This window comes from Trachurus japonicus, chromosome 14 (assembly GCF_045865225.1).
Source record: "Trachurus japonicus isolate A0001 chromosome 14, Traja_1.0".
Classification (NCBI taxonomy): domain Eukaryota; kingdom Metazoa; phylum Chordata; class Actinopteri; order Carangiformes; family Carangidae; genus Trachurus; species Trachurus japonicus.
Window position 1 is genome coordinate 5,844,547 of NC_140920.1, and position 13,017 is coordinate 5,857,563.

A 13,017-nucleotide genomic window follows, 5' to 3' on the forward strand; every position below is an offset into this window, starting at 1 on the left:
ACATATAATGGAAAACACCATAGACAGGCTAAACGGAAATTACCAACGCTATCGTGGTAATTTTGAACCAACACACAGATGTTATTTTAACATAAACATGGCATAAGAAACACGTATTTTTATAATAACCACAAGCAGATATTTTCTCTGCTCTGTGGAAATAATTTCACTTTTAGGTATTTTTCTTTCTTGTTTTGAATAAGAAAAAATACTAAAGCCTGAAACCTGAATGACTTGAAGCTTAAATGTTCGGTGATGAGTGTGAATTCTGTTCAAATGCAAAACAGTGACGAAAGTTATGGCCCATTGTTTATTCTAACAGTTAGAATAAAAAAGGAAGCACACTGTGTGATGTTTCGGTTCGTGGATTCGGTATTCGGCAGAAACCCAAAAAAATCAGGATTCGGTCCTACAACCCCACTGTCCCACCACCACCATGACAAAACTGGTCCAACGCTTCAGAAACAAAATCATACACGACGACAACCTCTCCATCAGCACACACAGCTGCTGCCGTTAGGACAACGCTACAGAGTCACCTGCCTGGTGCTCAGTCTCCTTTAACACTGCTTTTTATCTGTTAATGTGTTTTTTTAGATGTGACTTTTCTTCCTGAAAATTTTAATTTCTGCCTTTTTTTTAATGGCAAGTATTTTTTCTGTTGTAAGATGACTCGGTCTTTTCCTGCTCAGGTTCGTCAGAGTATCTGCTTCCTCAAAACTTTCTATATCCGCATCACATACTGAGTCAGATTTTCAGTTTTCCATGCAAAAACTTTCGTACTTATATTGTTGATGCTTTTATGATGCGTTCACTGACTGATCACAGGACAAACTCTCTTCTACATGAACTTGGCACCTGGTCCAGGCCCAGGTGCAGAAGTGCTGTCACAAACTGTGAGTGTAGATAGATAGATAATAAAGTACTATCTATCTATCTATCTATCTATCTATCTATCTATCTATCTATCTATCTATCTATCTATCTATCTATCTATAGATATAGTTCATGTAGAAGAGAGTTTGTCCTGTGATCGATGATGTTTAGTCAGAGCAGGAATGTAGCAGTGTGTATGTAATCATCATCTCTCTGAGCTCTTCTCTGCTCTTCAGGTTTGTATTTGTTTGTGTTGTATTGTAGCACCGTGCATGCGTTTGTGTGCATATACAATATGTATCCGTCCGTCGTCTAAACCCTGTTTGTCCCGACAGATGCCAGTTTACAGGAAACAGGAGCTGCGTTCGAGAGCAGTTACACTTGTTTCTAAAACAGTCCGCCGTCCACCTGTGTGAGTATTCACTTTGTTTAATGTACAAACAACTACACAAGAAACAAACAAAAGAGAGAACTGGGCCGATGCCAACAAGTGTCTTTGTGTGTGTGTTTGGTCTCGTCCATGTTGTAACATCAATGAACCCAGACAATTAAACACATTAACCTCAGACGGTTGCTCCTGTCAATATTAGTTTTGTATTGTGTTACATAAATGTGCCAGTGTTCAGCTCCAGTTTGTAATTCTTTTTCTACAAGAGGTAGATTTTGCATCGGCAGACTTTATCGATATATATATTTTTATTCTGTCCAGTTTTTGCGTCTCTTTTTTCCTTCCCTTAGTCCTTTGTGTAAAAATATCATCAAAAATACCATAATATTCAGTTTATACTGTATACCCCCTCAATGCTGGGTGAGCATCACTGTTGTATTATCCTATTTTCCCTCTTCCTGTTTTTTTTTTTTGTTTCGTCTTCCTGTTTTGTTTGTTTGTTTCTTGTTTATTTGCATCTCCTGTGTGTTGGGTTGTAAACACCGTCCACTATGGAAATATTTTTTACTGTCTATACACAGTACAAGCCTCAACATTAATACTGTTGGTTGTGTTGTTACTGTATGTAACCAGACATTTGCCACGTGTGCATTAATATAAAACGGATTGAATGGGTTTATAATTGATACTCTAATGTATAACTGATAATAACATCATAATTGACTCTCTCTCTCTCTCACAGAAAGTGACATCATCTAATACAGAGAAACAGTAATGGGAAACACGGCCACGGTCTGACAGTTAAAACCCAACAGAGATGTGAAGGTAAATCCTGTTTTTTGCATGATAGAGGTTATATTTATACTTTATAGGTTACTCATAATTCATATGACAGCTTTTTATTCACAGTCAAAATAACTACTTCTCCTTTTGCACATTTTGCTTAAATGATAGTTTTACTTCTTCTTACAGTTTTACTTTTTATACTTCATTTGTTCTCACCGTTCTTATCTCGTTTACCGCAGTTTCATATTTCGATCTCGTTTCTTTACATTTTATTTATTGTGATTCCTCCATTCGATTTAATTTGTTGTTGAGTTCTCGTGTTGGACTTTTTATGGTTTTACAGTATGACGCCCTGATACTTGTTTGTTTTTCCGTTGGTTCCTTCAGGTTCCTGTTTTGGTTTTTTTTTTTCTCTTGCATTTTAAGGATCTAATATTGATAAAGTTATTATCATGTTTATTATTGGCTTATGTGTACTTTTTTAATTGCAGTGTTTTTTTTTACCCGAGTGATGCATCCATCAAACGTGGGCGTAGGCTACTACAACTCTGTCTGTCTGGTGTCATTCGCAGGATTCCTGGTTTTATTAATTAATTTGCTATGAAACAATGCCACAAATAGTAACGCACATTCACCAACTGTGAAGAACAGGAGGTGGATTTTCAGGTTTGGACGTTTCATCTCCTTCTTTTGCTGCTGCTGAACCAACAGGGAACATACCAAATGTCAGAGGTCACAACATTTAGCCCGAATGATTGACTTTAATGTGCATAGTACAATAGTAATTAAAATACTATGGGGTGTGATCAGATGCTTCGCGGAAACAACTGATCCCTGATCAGCCTAAAGGATCACTGACATTGTCACATTCCTGCAGGCTGAGCTGCCGTACCGCTTCACATTCATCTGATTTATTACCAACCTTAAAATAAATAAAGAGACTGTGGATGTTGCTGGAACAAGTCGAGGTTAGAGACCGGGTCACATGATCTGTTCTGGTCTCGCACAGATCTAATGACTCACCTGATCATCAAACTCTGCATCTAAAAAACGCCCACCAAAATGATAATGATAATAATAAAAAAAATGGAGCTCAGCAGTTACACATTAGTTTCATAATAAGTCAGCGATGCCTCATTACAGCTTACTCCTCAGCCCACGGCCCCGAGCTGCTGCCATCAATCACAGCAGCTGCTTCAGCTCCTCCCACAGACTCCTGTCATCTGCACAACACTTACTCTGAGCGGCTTCGCATAAAAACACAACTTCAGGATTACTTTCTTTTTTTTTTATGAATTAACAGGATTTAGTGTGTTAGTATTTATTTTACAAACTGAGCTGAGGGGCAGATCTGAGGAACCACAGACTCTTATTGTGAAAAGCTGTGTGTTCATGATCTGGGAGAAGAAGTTGTTGACTCAGTTTCGATCTGAGATGATTGAAAACAAAGGCAGGAAGCAGAGAGCAGCAGTCTAAGGTTTTATCTCACCAACTGGAACCAGCATGCAAAAAAATGAAAAAAAAGATGTGTGTCATGTGTGTTTAAGGATATTTAACTTCTGAATTTTAACTGTTTAAACCAAAAGGGGTCGTACGCTAATGATCACTCTCACGCTAATTTACTGGATCAATAACAGTCAGGGCGTTACCATGGCAACACGCGCCAAGCACTGATACCAGCTGAGTAATGAGTCAGACCTAATGATTGATCACATGAACATTTTAACGCTGAGTATTTGTTTGCATGTGAAGACTTGAAGCTGAATTAAGAGCATTTATCTCCATATTTGTGTCTGAGTGTGTGAGTGTGTGCGTATGTGTGTGTCTGACATAGATAAGGAGAGAGAGAGAGAGAGAGAGAGAGAGAGACAGAGAGAGAGAGAGAGAATGAAACTAATAGCGGTGATAAGTCTGCTGATTTACTGGAAACACCAGAGCTGACTTTAAGTGACAGAGAGAGAGCGTCAACAATCTGAGCTGTGTCGACTCACAGCTGTTTAAACGGTTAAATGTTTAATGATACCTGGTCAGGTGTGTGTGTGTGTTGACTGTGGGGAGAGAGTAGTGTTGATATGAATCCACTGTTCAGTCCAAAAGGAGACAAATAGATAAATATAAACATTAAAACCTGTCTTTCATAAAACAGCTGTCCTGTCCTGTGCTCCACTCAGACAATCAACTCTAATCTCTCACTTCAGCGTTGAATGTTCAGGTAAAGAACGAGCAGGTGTGTGTGAATCCACGTCTGTCATTTTAAATTAATGTGCAGGAGGAGATTCAAGAGTGAATCAATAATAGATGATGAATCGGACGGATCAAGACTGATGTGTCTGAGCAGAAACCAAACGATGGGCCGGAAACATTTTTAATTTGACGAAGCATCTGTGTGTCTATAATAGGCTAATCGTTACACTTTGATGCAAAGTCTGTTTAATTAAATACTGTACACGTCTTTACGCTCGTATGACATGTATGTTTGTGAAGCAGATTGGTGCAAAGACTGTTTGCTTTTAATGAAATAAACGTATCTACATATGAACCAGTTCTAACATATTAAACGTGTGTCAAAGTTTGATCTTGACACAGACAGTTGGAGGAGCAGAACTGCCCAACGGTACGTTTAACTAACAAAGATCCATTCACTGTCTCATTAATTCTGTTTTCTGTCTAACTGAACATAACTTATTTGACTTTATATCTCAGATTTTATTCATAAACTAATATATCTGGTTTTTACTCTTTGATTTCTGCCTCTTGTGAATGTTACTTTGTAAAGAATATGAAGAATGTAAAGAAAAGTCAGTATAAATAAAGTTTTCTTTATAATAATAATGATCAAAAACCTTCCTTTACATAATACTGTAAGCCTGAAAATCACATGAACTTTCTCATTGTTTATTGTGTTGTTTCCAAGTCAGTTCAGACGAGGTGAGTGTTTTCTAGTCTTTTCCGTTGAAGTTTAAACCAGACGAGACAACGGCGGCGACTGAGCAGCAATGACATGAATCAAAACACAGGTGTCTAAATAAATACAGAACAAATAGAAAAGATGAACCACCTGAGATAAAAACACAGGTGTGATGTCGACCATTTGATATTAACACTAAATATTCCTAAATCCTAAATATCAGAAGGTTACTGGTCTGTCACATTCACTCTGATTCACTGTATTTTTAATGTTTTCATGCTGATTTGTTTGCCGTCCCGCCAAATACAAACGTGTTGTCGCTGTGGCGACGGGCCGGCCTCATGATGGTGAAGCAGGAGGCGGGAACAGCGAGTGTTTGTGGATTCAGATGATGCCCTGCTCTTTGCAAGCAGAGTGAGATCTGGACGATAACTAACTTGCTGCAGCTTGTTGAAAATGCCATTTCAGAAAAAGAAGATGAAGATGAAGAAAACGTATCCTTTAAGAAGAGTGTATTTTGACCGTTTACCGGTAAACAAAATTACAAACAAAGTTCCCTGTCCTCTTTGAGTGAAAGAATGACGTGCCTTTCATCCATAACTTACAGTGGACCTCTGAGTTAATCAATAAATCATATACAACATTGTAACTTATCCAGACCACTCATCTATTAATGTGGTGAAAAAAGCCTCAGACCCGTCTGAAAACATCTTCTCTCCCTCATCATTAGTTCGATCGGATCCTTAAAACAACAGACTGGACGTCTTCCAGTGTCTCAACATGACTCGACTTCCTGTCAGCAACCAAATACATAAAGCTTTGGACTTAATAAGTTGTCAACGGAATAAATTATTTAGAGGAGTAATGAGCTGCTCCCACAGCCGCGCCTATAGTTGTTCCAAAATTCCTGTGAAACGAAACTTATCAAAACCAAAACACAAGAGTGTGAGGACACACACACAGCACGCAGCTGCACAACTCAGCTTCTCCTGCATCTTCTGCCAAAGACAAAGACAGGACAAACACAAAACGAAGATGTACAATGGTAACAGCTGTCAATTTATGGAATAATCTGGAAAATGACCTAAAAACATGTAGTACAATAACCACTTCTTTATTTTAAACACTTAAGAGTAGGATGATCAACTTCTATATTTCTTCTATACTGAAGAGTTTTGGGGGGGTTTGTTTGTTCATTGATAAAAAACAGTGGATTGCATTGTGTAACATAACCTGTTTTGTAATAGGGTATGTGAATATGATAAGCTTCAGCCTACACCTTTTCGGTCTGATTGTGTATTGAACACCTTCTTTATTTCTGTATTCGTTTGTTTCTTTACTTTGATTTGCTTGTTTTTGGTTGGTCGTCTTTTCTTGGACCTTGTCTAGCTGCTGTATTCATGTTGAGTTGTAATTTCTTTTGCACAATGAGGTGCTGTGTCAAACCAAAGACCGAAATAAACTAAACTGCCTGCATAGTCAACCTGACACACACAGCGACAGGTTCAGGCGAATTGTTCCAGATTATATTAAACTGACATTGTCTATTAAATCATTAGAAGCAGTTCTGCCTCCACAGAGTCTGTTCATGCAATAAATCATCATAATAATAATTTATAATATATTGTTTAATATTATAACTCTCACAGGAGCCATTACTTTAAAAAAAACTGGTTCGCCTTTGGTTTTCCAGTGCAGAACTACAAGTTGTGATGTGACATTTTTTACAGTGTGATACTTGTATTTAATGTCTTCCTCATGTTTCTCTACTTGACTCTGTTTTAGGGACCAAACTTGAGTGAATATGGGAACAATCCCAAGATGTGACAACATATCCTTCTGCGTGGGTGAGGACTGAAGGTGTGGGCGAGAGAGATAAACAAATAGAGGCACAGAGAGAGAGGGAGGGAGGGAGTCTAAGTCAGCTGACTTACTGGAAAGCCTTAAGCCATGTTTCTGCAGAGAGAAGAAGGTTGCAAGAGTTAGCTGATTTACTGGAAAGACTCGAACCTGTCAGTTACTCTGTTGATGTTTGATGCTGTCCTACACACACGCACGCACACTGTGACCACGTTACCACACTGTGTCAGACCAGCTTTACCAGGCAGCAGTTGGATTTTATCAGGTGCAAACCTCATGCAAATTCACATCATAACAAGTGAACGACTCACACACACTGACTCCTGCAGTGAAAACACCTGACCCAGTTTTGAACCGGGTCACTTCACCTTTTTATCAATAACTTCTCACACTTTCTCATATACAAATTTGTATAACACACAGCTGCTGCTGCTGCTGCTGCTGCTGCTGCTGCTGCTGCTGCACACAGTTTCCCCTGATGCTTTTCATGCTTTTTTGCAGCAAACATACTGTAACATGCATGCCTGACATTTTTATCTGGCGTGTTCACCCCTCTGACTGAAACAATGGAGGAGGTCTGGTTTTTTGGGTCATAAATCCTGAGTGCAGGAAGTTTGAATGAGTCCAGTCCTCGGCTCTCGGCCTGTTTTGTTTATCACTCGCTGGGCTGCAAGACAAACTGTTTTTGAAAGAGAGAAATGTGACTGTCACCGCTTTGTGAATAAACCTATTTAATGATTTAAGGTCTTACTGTAAGTTCGCTATGGTGAAATAAAATCATCTTGAAAAAAGAGGATTTTGTTCATGTTAGAGAAGCTCATCCTCATCCCTTAAATGATAAACTATAAACTATCCTCCTGCTCTTCTCTGTCCTTGTTTCTGAAAACATGCCTGTGTTTTGCTTTTTGCATTATCTCAATAAAAGAATTTCTTTACTATAGTGCCAGCATGCCTCCCCCCATCCCCAGTTGCCCTCATACTGTAGTTCGGCTATTTTAAACCATAACACCCACCCACAGGCTCACAACAGCCTTTGTGCTCAAATTTTTGGAGAATTGTGTCACGTTATTTGAGGGCATGTTTTCCTGGGAATAAATTCCAACAACTCTCTGTATCCCAAAGGTCGATTAACCCCTTTTTAAGAAAACATCGGTGACTGGGCAACAACCTGGAGATGGCTGGCAGTCAACAAAACACCTGACACACTCATCAGTGATTCAGAGAAACTTGCATTAATCAACCTGTTGCACTGATTCAACGAAGGTTTGACAAATAATTCCTGCACATGGCGGCGGCAGGTCCAGTGATAATAATCTAAAGAGCAGCAAGAACAAACAAGTTGGCAAATTTAAAGATAAGTGATATGGTTTCTAAGGGAACCAGTGGGTACATCTGGTCTGTGAACACACACCACTGCTCATTACTCCTAGAATATAATAACAATAATCCAACCACCTCAATTGACAAGGTTTTCTATATGTGTGTCAGGTTGTATAATGGTATGTGTGTCACAGTAAGAAATGATCAGAGTCAGCAGTCTAAACATGCGTCTGGATGGAGTTAGTCATTCAAAAATAACGAGGTGTGTCTGTTATTTAACAGTGTGGACACGCTTTGTTCACATTAACCTCCCTGTAAATGACCCAGATGTTCTACTGTTGGTCTTTATAGTGTATCTGGTGTATATATAAATATGTATGAGTGTATAATCCCATAACATGCACCATCTATATGTAATTCCCACAGTTCGTCCCCCATTCACCTGAACTGACCTTGCATTGTGAGCGTCTTTGTGCTGCCGTGCCATCTGCTGTGGGCGTGGCCACAGGTGAGGCCAAGTGGAAAGTTATAGCAACAACAGTAAAAAAGAAAAAGAAAAAAAAGAAAGAAGATAAACAAAGAGCGGTAAGGTTGAATGTGCGGGCCGAGAGACTGGTTCAAAAAAACATACCTTAGATTTTTATTCACGTAAGTTTAGGAGAGCCTGTTTTCATGTGGTTCAACAACCTCACCTCAGCTCTGCAGCACTGACACAAGAGCTGAGGTTAAACACCACTCTGTCTGTCTGTACCTCAGGCTGCCATGTGGCTTGTCAGTAGTGTAATGCATTCAGTATTTCTTTTTTTAATGATTATTTTTACTCCAAGTTAAGAAAGAATTCCTCTTATTTCTTGCAACATTCCTCCGAATCCCCCGAAATGCAGAACTGCACACAATAGCTTCTCTGTGTTTTCTAAGAAAACATCATATTTCTCCAGCTTTACTCTGACAACACAATTTGTTTCACGAGAATCTCTGGTGGATCAAAATCTTTAAATGTTCAGGTGGTGGTAAATGTTCAGCTGTTGCCTCATGTTGCTGCCACAACAACAACAACAAAAAAAACTCTGATGCATTTAGGATTAAATTCCACATTCCATGTGCACGGCCCACTTAGAGCAAATTCCCCTTTACTTTATAACCCCCTGATAAGATAAATAATATAAAAACCCACAAACACATAATGCAATTAAAGAAAAGACTGCTGAGTCAGGAGCTTCACAGCTTCACTGTAAGGCTTCTCAGCCACACTGTGACCCGCTCTGAGCTGCAGTCTCGATTTCTTCTAAATCACGTGACTTCATTGAAAAGCCCTGAAGTAGCACCGTCCGACCAGCAGGTGGTGTTGTTCAGCGCCGAGGCATTTCTCAGAAACAGGCCCCCGAGTTGGGAAATGAACACCTAAGTTTTATGGCCTCTGTATCTCCTGCCAGAGTAAACTAAACTGCACTTTTACAGTAGCAGCCGGATGAACCACCGTCTTGTGACTTATAACTTTGTTTTTATTATTATGACTTATGTTATTACTTTGTTTGTCTTATGACTATTACTTTTCCCCTCAGGGCACCTGATCAGGTAGGCTCAAGTGGATGATTTGGCTGCTGGTTCAGTGAATGAAAGACAACATTAACAATGTCTTATCTCGTCACATCTCAACTATTATGCCCAAATCTGCAAATGCCTCATTGTTTTTAGAGAATCAGGATGGGTGGAGCGGCTCACAGCAGCACAGCAGCTCAGTTACCAGTCATAGAAATAGCTTGGTAAACAAAGTCGTAGGAAAATAAGATAACATCCAACAAACTATGTGTGTGAGACTGAGTGGAACTGGGTCATTTACTGTCAGGAGTCGGTGTTTGACTTGAAAACACTGTGTTTGTGTGTGTGTGTTGAGTTTATCCTTCTGCCATCAGTGTGGTAGCCAGTCGTCTGTTTGACAGTTGTTACATCTCAAGAAACTGATCATAACTGATAAGAGAGACACTCAGGAAACAATAGGGTTGCATGAAACCTCAGACAGAGACAGACATACCTAAAAGCTCAAAGGTTAGTTACCATGAACCGTGACACAGACAGACTTACAGCTGAAGATGAGCTGCACAGATCTTTGATTATCTCTTTTTTTCCCCCCTCTGCACTGTGGAGGAATGAGGAAGTCGGCATTAGCTTTGTGATGTCTGTGGCACGGCTGTGATACTTGTTGGTGCTCAAAGGTTCATGAAATGCTGTTATGTAACCCCCCTCCTCCTCCTTTGACCTCAGCTTCTTGGCTTCAAACCTAACTAGATCAAATTTCACAGCCCCCGATTACAAGATTCATTTCCGGTTTGTACTGTACAACTCTTTTTTTACACACACACACACACACACACACAAACACACGTACAAACTCCAGCTCCATACGTGACCATGTCAGGGTTTAAGTTTCATGTTGAGCAGGTATCCACAGAGAGTCAAGTCACACTGAAACCCCCACACTTCCCTTTTTTTTTTTTAATTCACAGGCACCAACAACCACCAGATGAAACGGTCACAGTGTCATGTGTTTTGTACCGTGGTCTTTGACGCCATCTAGTGGTTCGTGGTCATGATACAGCGTTTATGGACCAACACTGACCTCTGGTGGCAGGAATAAGACACGGAAAAGAAAAGAAAAGAAAAGCCTGAACTGAACTCCACCAGCTGTGACCTTCTCCTGACCTCACCACCAACCTTAAGGGTACACTAGGTACAATGACAAACGCACAACAACACATTTACATGAACTTAAACGCATCACTCGCCTCTCTGAAGAGTAAAAGGTTCATTATTTGACCCTAACACTGAGGAAGTGCTATGAAAAACACAAACCGCTGTCTTTCCTTTGAATGTAACAGTAACAAACATCATATAGATATAGATAGTGACTGGGAAACTGCATATATATTAATACTGACGACCAGACTAGTAGTTATCATTCTCCAGGATCAAGTAGTCAACTGAAAGATGACAGAAATCTGATTGTTTCACTTGTTTTGAAGCTTGGTCGATTACAGATAATTGACTAATTATTGACTTGCCGTTGTGTAAACTAGGGCTGACCCAAAAAATTTGAAGCTTCAAAGCTTCATTCGTTGCCATGGCAATTGATCATGAAGGCTGTGATCGATTTTTTTTTTTTTGCACCCCCCCTTGCCGTCGAAGCTTAGATTTTGATCGATTTTATGTCCGCGAAGCTTCGATTATCAAAATATGATAATCGGGACAGCCCTAGTGTAAACAGTATTTCAATATTGCATTTGGTCCAAACAGCTCCAGGTTGAACTACTTCAGTATCAATGGTTGCTCTTTGCTTCGTATTTCCACTTATTATATAAGAGCAAATACACTTTTTTTTTTTTTTAACTTAACAGGTAAAAACACTGTTTATTCATGCATTGTTCAATTTTGAGATTTTGGGCTATTTTTCTTCCCTAACATATATTCTTTCAGAAAAGTCAAAAGAAATGGTAGAAAATCCACATTAGGGTGGTTATTTTACTTCATTTTGTCTCTTTCGTCTGTAGATTTCTCCCAAATTCACCAAAAGTTATGATGCTACAGTGACAAACTATACTGTGTACCTGTTGTCTGACCCATGTCATGTCAGGTATCATTGTAAAGCTCTCTCTCTCCTGAACAATTGGGTAGGCTCCAAAAATTGCAATTTCCTCCGTATCCGCAACTAATCGTAAAAGTACGATTTACATTAACAATCTATGAAATTTTACGGTACAAATCTTTAAAGACCATTTTCTCAAAATGAGTTTTTCCTCAGATTCTGAGCTAGAAATCTCCACTTCAGCAGCACTTACAGACACCAAACCTTCCAGTTTTATTCCTGTCTATATTCTGAAGGTTTTTACAGAGGGGATTGTTGATATATCATTCACAGCCTCATTCATACAACATTTTATGTAAAGCACCTTGGTCAACCTAGGTTGTTTATAAGGTGCTCTATAAATAAACGTGACCATGGCCTTGACCTTAACATTTTATCCCTAAAAACATGCTGGGATAAGATGGTGACAGTATTTTCTCATTTACAGAGTGGTAAAAAGAGATATCCAAAATCCCCTCTGTAAAAACTTCTGACTCTAATATGTCAACAAAATAAAACAAGAATTTATCCATTGTTCTAATTTCCGTTCTGGAAATGTATGCAAATTAGCACATATTTCATTAGATACTGCCTCATTTACATAATTAAACATAACATTTGACAAAACTTGTAATACAAAAAATATTTGTCTTGATGTAAGTGATAAACTTGGGAAGTTTCATGGTGATATCTGTTAAATTTTTTATCCTATTCATCTGTAGTGACTCACCTTAAGTTAGTGAGGGTTTCAAATAAACAATATAAGAGTAGTTCATTAAATGTGATGCACCGATAATACTTAGGTTACACAGCCTTTTAATTAACTGAATTATACAGTGTATTTTTTTTATATTACGGTATTTTAGTGGTGTGTCCTAATCAGCTGTACTTATCAGTTGGATCAAACACAATGCTGTGTCACGAGGTCATTTCCTGTTTTGGATAAGCTGCGGAAAAAGCACTTAGAGCCAGAGTAGAGTCAAAACAAAACCTCAAGTTCAATCTCTGACAACTGAGCTGCACACAGGTTCATCGTCAGTTTAAAAGCATTTTTAGTGTAAAATAGAACCAGCAACTCTAAAACTGTAGTAGGCCCTACAATAAAAAGAAATATGTACAATTTTCATACATCATGAAAATGATTGAGCAAAAGAACAAATACAGAAGCTCCTTACAGTAAGTTTCTACTTCACACACAGACTACTAACTTTGTTTGTTTTTTTTTATTACCGTCTATATTTAACAAACTACAACAATAAA